General features: G+C 50.2%; 1 pseudogene; it reads left to right on the top strand.

Annotated features, from left to right (window-relative positions):
* The first annotated feature begins 514 nt into the window (after positions 1-514).
* On the top strand, positions 515-5,962 carry LOC125525512 (annotated as a pseudogene).
* The last annotated feature ends 2,556 nt before the right edge of the window (positions 5,963-8,518 follow it).

Raw genomic sequence — 8,518 nt, 5'->3', positions numbered from 1 at the left:
AAAGTCGACCGCTCATCTTTTGAATTAGTCTTTTGAATTAGGCAAACAGTCGAAGTGGACAACATGCATGTTTGCGATTCAACAGTTTGTCATTGCCCGTTCTCTAACACCATTTGATTCCAGCCAATTAATGATTCCAGAGAATTGCACCATCCAAGCAAGCAACCATGTCGACGCGTGCAATTCAAGCACGAGGCTGCATCATTAGTTTTGTACGTGTATTAGTTAGCCTGTCAATTCCCTGCGCTTTTGTTTTCTCTTCTGTCAGTCATGACCTCGTCAATCACCCTGAATGGAAGCACGAGGCTGCGGCTTGTGAGTGGTGCTGAATTACAGAGCGTTCGCACATGACACACGGGCGTAAAAGCCTGCATGCAGCTTGTACATGCACCGAAAATCCTAGACACACGGGCAGATAACTTAGCATTGTACATGCACGGGGAGAAGGCAGCACTAATCGAACTCTATATAAGCACATGCATCCATTCATGTTCCCCACACTCGTGCACTGCAACCTAGCAAGCTAAGCATCGCATTCTCTCCTTGGCTGCTTGATTCTTCTCATCACCACACACCGGACCCTGCTTGATTCTTCTCATCACCACACACCAGACCATAGGCATGGCGTCCTCCAGCGTCCCTTCTTGGCTTGCACTTGCGCTGCTCCTCTTGGTTGCTCTCGCTGCCACCGCCAATGGCGACGAGCTCTCCCCGGGTTACTACGAGAAGACGTGCCCCAACGTGCATCGCGTTGTGCGGTCAGTGATGGCGAGCAGCGTCGCCGCCCAGCCGAGGATGGCGCCCGCCGTCCTCCGCCTCTTCTTCCACGACTGCTTCATCAACGTATATCACCTCTATTCTTTATACGGATTTGCTAAAACTCATTCAGCTGAGAATTAAATTGGTCTCATTCACTTTTCTGGCCGTCTGATTGAGCTGCGCCACGATTCGTGTTTTCCTCCTGTAGAGAGCTTCGTAACGACGGGAGGCACAGCCCATCTATTGTCCCGCTCGTGGCCTGTTTTTTTTGTCACGTGCTTGTTTTTCTTTTTTTGCTGACAAAGCCCACTTGTGTTGGATATAGGAAGCCCGTGTCTTATCACCCCTCTTTTCATTTCTCTTTGTGTCTTCTTGGTGGCGGCTGAGACTCGGGAAGAGCCTGCTGCGGGAGATCGGTGGTGGCGGCATTTCTCGAAGTAAGAATCCGGCCGTTCTGTTAGTCCTCCAATCTTTTTGTTGGCGTCGATGAAATCTTTTTTGTTTTTTGTTTAGGGATTTTTGTTGTTCTTGCAACCGACCCAGTCCAAGCGTAATCGCAACACAACACATCCAAGCGCAACTGCAGGACATATAATGTGACCGCAACTGGAGGCCCAGACGGAAGGAGTTGTCGGCGCCGATGAAATCGGATTCCTTTTTTTTGTTACGTATTTTTTTGCAGCTGCAACCATCCCACCCCGAGCGCAATTGCAACTCAACACACCCAAGCGCAACTATAAGCCATATAATGTGACCGCAACCGGGCATCGGGGCGGAGGTTTGTGGGCGTCGATGAAATCGGTTCCATTTTTTGGTAGATTTTTTTTGTTGTAGTTGCAACCGCCCTACACGAGCGCAACTGTAACTCAGCAACCATAGGACATATAACGCGAATGCAACCGGGGTCGGGGCGGAGGGCTTTTGTCGTCGCCGATGAAATCGGTTCCATTTTATTTTAGTTTTTTTTCTTTTAGTTGCAACCGCCCTAAGCAGAGCGCAATCACAACTTAGCACACCCAAGTGCAACCAGACGTCGGGGTGGAGGGTTTGTCGGCGCCAATGAAATTAGTTCCATTTTTTTGTTAGTTTTTTTTTGTTGTAGTTGCAAGCGCCCATCCCGAGCACAATCGCATCTACCAAGCCCAACCGGAAGACATATATAAGGCGACCGCAACTGGTGGGTCGGGGGAGGGCCAGTGGGCCCCGCATGCCCTAGTTGCAACTCGCCCATCGACTTGCAATTGGGGTGTCTACTCGGTGCCACTTCCAACTTGACCGTTGTGTGTTCACAATTACTTTCCTTGTAAATACAAGCAATTTTTTGGTTTCACCAACAAAATACAAGGACCAGTGGGCCCCGCATGCCCTAGTTGCAACTCGCCCATCGACTTGCAATTGGGGTGTCTACTCGGTGCCACTTACAACTCGACCTTGGACTCGCAACTGGTATGATTTTTTGTCTTTTCTTTTATTGCCATAATTGCCCCAGTTGCAAGTCCATCATCGATTCGCAACTGTAGGGCCCACACGGCACTTGCAACTCGACCATTGACTCGCAACTCGGGGGGTGGGGGGTGTTTACTCGATGCCACTTGGCAACTCGACCTTGGACTTGCAACTGGTCTGTTTTTTGTCTTTCTTTTTTGCCATAATTGCCCCAATTGCAAGTCCACCATCAACTCATAGCCGCAAGGCCCCAAATGCTCCACTTCGCAACTCGACCATCGAGTTGTTGTTGTTGTTGTTGTTTGTTCTTTGTTGTTCACAATTACTTTCCTTGTAAATACAAGCAATTTTTTGGTTTCACCGACGAAATACAAGGACCAGTGGGCCCCGCATGCCCTAGTTGCAACTCGACCATCGACTTGCAATTGGGGTGTCTACTCGGTGCCACTTACAAATCGACCTTGGACTCGCAACTGGTATGATTTTTTGTCTTTTCTTTTACTGCCATATTGCCTCAGTTGCAAGTCCATCATCGATTCGCAACTGTAAGGCCCACACAACACTTGCAACTCGACCATCGACTCGCAACTCAGGGGGGGTGTACTCGATGCCACTTGCAACTCGACCTTGGACTCACAACTAGTCTTTTTTTGTCTTTCTTTTTTGCCATAATTGCCCCAATTGTAAGTCCACCATCAACTCGCAGCTGCAAGGCCCCAAATGCCCCAGCTGCAACTCGACCATCGACTCGCAACTCAGGGGGGGTGTTTAATCAATGCCACTTCGCAACTCGACCTTGGACTTGCAACTGGTCTGTTTTTGTTGTGTGTTGTTGTTGTTACTGTTGTTGTTTGTTGTTTTTGTTTGTTCACAATTACTTTCCTTGTAAATATAAGCAACTTTTTGGTTTCACCGATGAAATACAAGGAACCGTGGGCCCCGCATGCCCTAGTTGCGACTCGACCATCGACTTGCAACTGGGGGGTGTTTACTCGGTGCCACTTTGCAACTCGACCATGAACTCGCAAGTGGTCTGTTTTGTTGTCTTTCTTTTTTGCCATAATTGCCCCAGTTGCAAGTCTACCATCGACTCACAACTGTGAGGGATCAAATGCCCCCGTTGGAACTCGACCCCCGATCCGCTACTTCGGGCGGGGGGTGTTTACTTGATGCCACTTGCAACTAGACCATCGACTCACAACTGGTCAATTTTTTGTCTTCTTGTTTGCCATGGTTGCCCTAATTGCAACTCTAGCATCGACTCGCAACTGTGAGGGCCCGAATGCCCCAGTTGCAACTCGACCATCGACTCGCAACTCGGGGCGGTGTTTACTCGGTGCCACTTGCAACTCGACCTTGGACTCGCAACTGGTTTGTTTGTTATCATAATTGCCCCAGTTGCAAGTCCACCATCGACTCGCAACTATGACGGACCGAATGCCCTAGTTGCAACTCGACCCCAGACCCGCAACTCGGGGGGGGGGTGTTTACTTGGTGCCACTTGCAACTAGACCATCGACTCGCAACTAGTTTGTTTTTTCTTCTTTTTTGCCATGATTGCCCCAATTGCAAGTCCACCATCGACTCGCAACTGCGAGGGGCCTGAATGCCCCAGTTGCAACTCGACCATCGACTCGCAACTCGGGGCGGTGTTTACTCGATGCTACTTGCAAGTCGACCTTGGACTCGCAACCGGGGTCGGCGGAGGGCTGTCGGCGCCGATGAAATCGGTTCCTTTTTTATTTTTTTATTATGTTAGGTTTTTTGTTGTTGTAGTTGCAACCACTCCAACCCGAGCGCATTCGCAACTCAACACACCCAAGCGCAACCGGACGTCGGGGAGGGGGTTGTCGGTGCCGATGAAATCGGTTCCATTTTTTGATATGGTTTATTGTTGTAGTTGCAACCGCCCCATCCCGAGTGCAATCGCAACTCAACACACACAAGCGCAATTGCAAGCCATATAATGTGACCGCAACCAGGGTTGGCGGTTGGATGTTTTTTTAGCATCACATAGATGGGTTTTCTATCATTTCCCCTCACGGTGGGTACATACAAGCAATTTTTTCATTTTGGCTAATTTTTTGTGTTTTTTTTGGAACGCACGACCCAACTCCAGCATTTCCCACATGAAAATACATAATGTTCTTGAATAACACTCCAAGGTGCACACTGCATTGTTTTTTTTCCTATATATATGTGTGTGTGTGTGTGTGTACACACACACAATATATATACATATATATATATATATAGACACACACACACTTGATCCCAGTTTCGCACTGTTGAACGCTTATAGTTGTATCTTCGTCGGTCATACATAATGTTTCCAAAAAAAATATCACTCCAATGTCTTAGCTTTTCATCTTATATCATTTTATTTTGGTTTACTCTTTGTTTCCATTTTAAAATTTATTTACGATATTTTTTTTAGCCTTGAATGAAAAATCAACTATAAAGGCCTTGGCTTAGTGAACAAAAATATTAAGCAAAACTATTTTAATTTGTGATCTCGGAGCTTTAATTATTCAATGTTTCCTATTTTTTGTTAGTGACACACACATGCAAATGTTCATGTGTTTGTTGATCGTGCATGAAACTCGTCGGCTTGTGGCCAGCACATTTGCCTTGACGTTGTGCAGCCCGAGTAAATTGACAGGAAGGACAAGTGAAAGGGAAGACAAGGCCAGCCCAAAAAAATAAAAAAAAATAAAAAAGACAAGCAGGCCGGACACGGAAACGAACTGGACCTTGGCATGCAGTGTGACGTCAGGTGACATCAGGTGACTGAGACATAACTATGTCTCAGTCAGCTGAGTTCCAGACGATTCCTTCTTTATATATTCCACTTCATGTGGATTTTGGTGATGAATAAATTGGTTTCACCCCTCAAAAAAAAAACATCTATTCTCTGTACTACTTCTACATATATTCTTACCTACAAATGCTATGGTTTCACTATCATTTGCTAATGCTATGGTTTACAAATATGGCGTGACAGGGATGTGATGCTTCTGTTCTCCTGGACGCAACTCCCTTCTCCCGCAGCGAGAAGAATATGGAGCCGAGCGCCTCCCTCACCGGCTACGCCGTCATTGACGACATCAACTCCGCGCGCTCGAGCACGACTGCCCGGCCACCGTCTCCTGCGCCGACGTCATCGCCCACGCATCCCGCGACGCCGTCGCCCTGCTCGGAGGACCCACCTGGAGCGTGCCCCTCAGCCGCAAGGACTCGCGCTTCGCCGCCCACCCGGAATCCACCAAGAACGGCCTCCCCAGCCCGCACGACGACCTCGGCGAGCTCGTCACCATGTTTTCAAGGCTCAACCTGGACGCCCGTGACATGACAGCGCTCTCCGGTGCCCACACCGTCGGGATGGCCAGCTGTGACACCTACAGGGACCGTGTCTACGGCACCGACAGTGATGAGGAGATCGACCCATACTTCGCACAGACCACGCAGCAGACGTGCCAGGGTCTTTCTGGTAAGGCGCCATTTGACGTGCAGACGCCGATGAGGTTCGACAACGCTTACTACAAGAACCTTATCGCACGGCGCGGTCTCCTTTCCTCTGACCAGACTCTACGGCGGTGGGGGTCTGCAAGACAATCTCGTGGAGATGTACAGCACCGACGGTGAGGCGTTCGCGAGGGACTTCGCCAAGGCCATGGTGAAGATGGGAAACGTGCCTCCGCCGCAGGAAATACCCGTGGAGGTGAGGCTCAAGTGCTCTATGGCAAATAACTATTGATTGCTTGATGCCTTGATCCCAAGTGCATCATGCAACCGGCCTGATCATATTGGATTCAATTATTAAATGTACAGAATGTAACAGTACTAGTGTTAGGAATAAACCGTGTGTGTGCGGATGTGCGTCGCGTGTGTGTGCGCGTTCCTGTCCGTGGTCACCAGCGTATGTGTGCGCGTGTGTTTGGGTCGAGTCTAGCCGGTTTGTGGCAATCGTATGGCGATCGAGATAGCGTGCAGCAGGTGCAACAGGAGGAACCTGGCGTCCAGGTCGGGCGGACGAGCAAGCCGGGCTCACGATCGATGGAAGACCGGATCACTAGGAGGCTCCGTTAGCGCTGCGTTTCTGTTAGCTACAAACCTGACTGTGATCTGAGTTTGGTAGAGAGTCCAGTTTGTTATACGTAGGTTGTTAGCCTAGATACGATCTGGTGTGTCCAACTTTATATAACAGGAGAAAGAGGGCGTTCGGCGTCGTGGCGTACGTTGCTAGAAACATGCGAGTCCCTGTTTGTTTTCATCTATCTCCGTCCTTGAAAACCAGTTCGAGCTAGCTAGGGTTAGACCCCAACAATTGGTATCAGAGCCTCGTTTGTTTCTGTGCTCGTGGCCATGGCGATCGTCCCGCACGGCGCAGGGGGTAGCATGGTTTCGATGCCGATGCCGATGCTCACACCGGACAACTACACGGTGTGGGCAATCAAGGCCGAAGCCATCCTCGACGCCCAGAACCTCTGGGAAGCGGTGTCGCCGGCCGGCAACGCGGCGGTCGACGTCGGGAAGAACAAGACGGCGAGGGGGGTGCTGTTCGGTGCGCTCTCCGAAGACGTGTTGATGCAGGTATCAACGAAGAAGACGGCGGCTGAGGTGTGGGCCAGCTTGAAGACGAGGTTCGTCGGCGCCGATTGGGTCCAGGCGGCACGGCTCTCCACTCTCCGTGGCGAGTTTGACAACCTGCGCATGGAGGAGGGGGAGGCGCTGGACGCGTACGCCGGCAAGATCGGCGGCATGGCAGCAAGGTATGCTGGCCACGGCTCGATGCTCGACGACGCTGCCATGGTGAAAAAACTGCTCGACACGGTGCCCGATCGGTTGTATGCCGCGGTGGTCGGGATCGAGCAGTTCTGCGACGTGGACACGATGGCGTTCGAGGAGGCGTTGAGCAGGCTCAAGGCGTTTGACGAACGCTTACGTCGGCGCACACAGGACAATGGCGGACGAGGCGGCGATCAGCTGATGTTCACAGCGGCCCAATGGGAGGCACGACAACATCAGCGCGGCGGCGGCCTCGACCACGATGACGGTGCGAGCAGCGTGGCCTCGGGCACGAGACGGCGGCGCGGGAAGTGCTACAACTGTGGCGTTCGTGGCCACTTCTCCCGTGACTGCCGGCAGCCGAAGAAGGCGAAGGCGCTCCTCGCCGACGTCGACGAAGAACCTGGCCTCCTGTAGGTCACGGTTTAGGGGGAGATTGTTAGGAGTAAACCGTGTGTGTGCGGATGTGCGTCGCGTGTGTGTGCGCGTTCCTGTCCGTGGTCACCAGCGTATGTGTGCGCGTGTGTTTGGGTCGAGTCTAGCCGGTTTGTGGCGATCGTATGGCGATCGAGATAGCGTGCAGCAGGTGCAACAGGAGGAACCTGGCGTCCAGGTCGGGCGGACGAGCAAGCCGGGCTCACGATCGATGGAAGACCGGATCGCTAGGAGGCTCCGTTAGCACTGCGTTTCTGTTAGCTACAAACCTGGCTGTGATCTGAGTTTGGTAAAGAGTCAAGTTTGTTATACGTAGGTTGTTAGCCTAGATACGATCTGGTGTGTCCAACTTTATATAACAGGAGAAAGAGGGCGCTCGGCGCCGTGGCGTACGTTGCCAGAAACATGCGAGTGCCTGTTTGTTTTCATCTACCTCTGTCCTTGAAAACCAGTTCGAGCTAGCTAGGGTTAGACCCCAACAACTAGTACGTGTTTATTTTTTATTTTTTTTCCTCATACAATGTCGGCTCAACAGAATGTTTGACACAAACGTTCCATACATGTGTGTGTAATAAATGGTGTTTCTCAAGTTTGTTTCAACAGGAAATATATAATGAGCTCACGTTCGATAGTTATATAATGAGCTCGCATTTTATTGTTATATTTTTGCACTTGGGGATTATCAGTGATGCTTCCACATGTCTGAACGGCTATTCTATCGAGTTGCCAATAACATGGAATCTAATGAACCGTTCTTCAAGAGAAATGTCGCCGGTCTTTTTTTTCCAGAAGATGACCATGGCACTTCAAATATGATTGCATATGGCACACCTACAGATATGTCAGATGAATATCTTCGGAAGGCCGACCACAAAATGCACAAAATTGTTCTTCGATGTGTGGTTAGGGTTCATGGAGCTCAGTATCTGTGAGCATTCAATGCCGATGAAAGAGGCTTAGCAATGAGTAAAGTAAGAGGATGACCTAGGATGCTTGGGATCGTTCACTTTATCATTGGAGGTGGAATAATTGCCCAACAACATGGCACGGGCAATTCAGTCGGTTGCCATGATCTAACTATTATCTTGTA

Source organism: Triticum urartu, chromosome 7 (assembly GCF_003073215.2).
Source record: "Triticum urartu cultivar G1812 chromosome 7, Tu2.1, whole genome shotgun sequence".
NCBI lineage: Eukaryota > Viridiplantae > Streptophyta > Magnoliopsida > Poales > Poaceae > Triticum > Triticum urartu.
Note: the sequence above shows the minus strand (reverse complement) of the source record. Positions and strands in the feature narration are given on the sequence as shown.